Source organism: Odocoileus virginianus, chromosome 24, assembly GCF_023699985.2.
Source record: "Odocoileus virginianus isolate 20LAN1187 ecotype Illinois chromosome 24, Ovbor_1.2, whole genome shotgun sequence".
NCBI classification, from domain to species: Eukaryota; Metazoa; Chordata; class Mammalia; order Artiodactyla; family Cervidae; genus Odocoileus; species Odocoileus virginianus.
In genome coordinates, this window is record NC_069697.1 from 4,677,399 (window position 1) to 4,680,604 (window position 3,206).

Here is a 3,206-nt window from a genome sequence, read left to right on the forward strand (position 1 = left end):
TCAACACCACTAATTATTAGAGAAAGGTAACTCAAAGCTATAATGAGGTATCACCTCACACCAGTCAGAATGGTCATCATCAAAAAGTCTACAAATCATAAATGCTGGAGAGGGTGTGGAGAAAAGGGAACCCAACTACCCTGTTGGTGGGAATGTAAAGTGGTGCGACCACTATGGAGAACAATATGGAGATGCCTTAAGAAACTAAAAACAGAGCTAGCATACGATCTTGCAGTCCCACTCTCGGGCACATATCCAGAGAAAACTGTGATTTGAAGAGTGAACATGCTCCCCAGTGTTCTCTGCTGCAGTGTTTACAATAGTAAATGGAAGCAGCCTAAATGCTCATCAACAGATGCATGGATAAAGAAGTGAATACATATTTATACACACACACACACACACACTCAGCCGTAACCAAAGAATGGAATAATGCCATTTGCCACAACATGGATGGGCCTAGAGATTATCATACTAAGTGAAGTAAGCCAGACAAAGACAGACAAATACCATGTGATGCAATTTATATGTAGAATCTAAAAAGTAGATGATACAAATGAACTTATACACGGAACAGAAATAGACCCATAAACACGGGGAAAAGCTGATGGTTACCAAAGGGGAAAAAGGGGGGTGGGGATAAATCAGGAGTTTGAAATGAGCATATACACATTAGTATGTACGAAATAGGTAACGAACAAGGACCTGCTGTGCAGCGCCGAGAACTGTACTCAATGTTTTACGGTAACCTGTAAGAAGAGAGTCTGAAAGAGAAAAGATATATATGACTGCATACCTGAATCACTTTGCTATACACCTGAAACTAACACAACCATGTAAATCAACTATGCTTCAATTAAATAAATAAATGGAGAGAAAAAGAGTGTTGGAGGCAAGAAGAGGACTCAGGGGATTCTAGGTGATGTTAATTAAGTCATTGAGAAAGGCAGTTTAGGATGGAGCAGAAGTGAGGGGAAACAGCAAGTAGACAGGCTTTGAGAAAGACAACCAGCAAAAGGCCATCTGATCTATCAAGTGAGAAGTGACCGTTAGGACAAGTGGCAGTGGATGAAAAGGAATGATTTAACAAAGAGTAGAAGAATCATAGAGGCTGACAAAGTGTGATACAATTCAGGGGTTGCAAACCCAGATGGCAAAGGAGCCAAGCAGATAACACACAAAGGTAGAACAGCTGAGTATGAGATCTGCAGCCCTCTGGATCTACATTCTACTTCCCATACTAGACAGAAGCATTGGTACAGAGAGAGATTTCTGTACATAAGGAAACTAAGGTCACAAGGCAGTTATAAATGGTAACTGACACTTCATCTAAGAGATGAAGAGGGAGTGGTGGGAGGGAATTACCGGGTCTGCAGAGAGCCTAGACTGCCGTCATGTGCAAATGTGGGCCCAGTGTTGCCAGTTCCCCAGTGTGTTAAGAGAAAGAGAAGTACACATTTTTATGCAAATCTCCCAATTTTTAAATATTCGGGCAGGGAGGAAATGTGGTAGGGGCCAACAAGAAGGTTTGCAGGCAGAAGCCAGCTCTAATAGTCTAAGACTTCCTGAATCCACTAGGCTTTATTAATCCTGACAATGAAAGAATGAGAAAAGTACAATGGTAATATGACAGGTCAGCAGCACTGAGGGAAGACTTTGCTTATTTGCTTGTTTGTTTCAGGATTCTGAAGAACTAAGCATTTTTATTGGCTGACAGGAAGATAGCCTAGTGATCGACAGCAAGAGATATGAAGCTGCATGAAAGGGAGTACAAGCTAAAACAAGAATTTTATTTTGTTGGATTTTAGTATACTTTATTTCGATAAATCATCATCAGGGAAAGAAAGATCTTTGTTAAGTACAATTCAGAATTAATTGATTAACCAGAAGTGACAGCTGCATGATACACGTTGCTATCATCTTCTTTTGTAAAGAGAGAGTGTCTATAAGAGATGGACAGTCCTACAGGTGAAAGAGGCCCCACTAGCAGCCAGGATAATTTCATCATGCAAACAAGAATTCCCGAGTCTGTGATATGGCAATGGGGCCTGTCACCATGGAAACAGGTGTCACTGAATGGCTAGCACTCTGCCTTGCAAAGAATGGAAACCCCCTTCTGGGAAGAGGAACCTGGGCTTGGCATTCAAAGTTCCTAAGTTTCTTATCATTTGGAAGCTGGTTAATGCCTTCAGTGCATTACCAAAAAAAAAAAAAAAAAAAAAAGCCAGCGTTTGGCCAGCTCTCCTGGTCAAAGTGCCAGCGTTTGTTGTCCAGCTCAGGGAAGGAGCGGGAAGCAGCAGAGCCACAGACAGCAGGTAGATTTCAGAAACCACAACGTGGGACAGGATCCTCAGGCAGAGGGCTGGTACCGGGTTCTGAAAAGTCCATCAATATCTCCCCTTTCCAGATGAAGCTAATGCAATTCAGACAGAGCGATGAGATTGTCAAATTATTAATAATTTTATGTATTTTTCATGCCAGTGTCACAGGAAGACTGGAGATCTGGGGAGACTTTTCTGTTTATTTTTCAAAAAAAAAAAAAAAGATGAAAGAAAACTGCTAGGAACAAGTGCTTCTTAAACACCTCTTCAAACCTTTGAAAAGAATAATTTAATACCTTTAGTATGACGGTAACTCTGATACTTTGACTTTGTTCTCCCTGGCTTCTGATCCCCTTCGGGAATGACCCCACCCTACAAACTCAAACTAATTCCCCATTTCCCACAGTATGTCCTTACAGGCCAGCTGCCCCAGAATGGTGACAGCCCACAAAACATCACCTGTTTATTTAGCAAACATTTAGAGAGTCCCTTTTATGTGCAGGCACTGTAACAGGCAGTGGGGATCTGTGGTGACCGGCGTGAGCCTGGCCCCTGGCCTCACAGTGCTTGTCCGATGCAGTTCCACTTCTACCTCACTCATCCTCTCCTCTACAGGAATGCCCGCCTTCCTGCTCCCTGCCTGCAAACTCTCCCCATCACCCCGCTTTCCGAAAAACTTCTCTATATTACTGATTGATTCATCAGCCTCTCCTTTGAACTGCATCAGTTCTTTTGAGCCTATAAAAGTAATGCAGCATTTAATGATTCCCAGGTGGCACTAGTGGTAAAGAACCCATCTGCCAGTGCAGGAGACATAAGACACTCGGGTTCAATCTCCGAGTTGGGAAGATCCCTTGCAGGTGAGCATGGCACCCCACTCCAGTG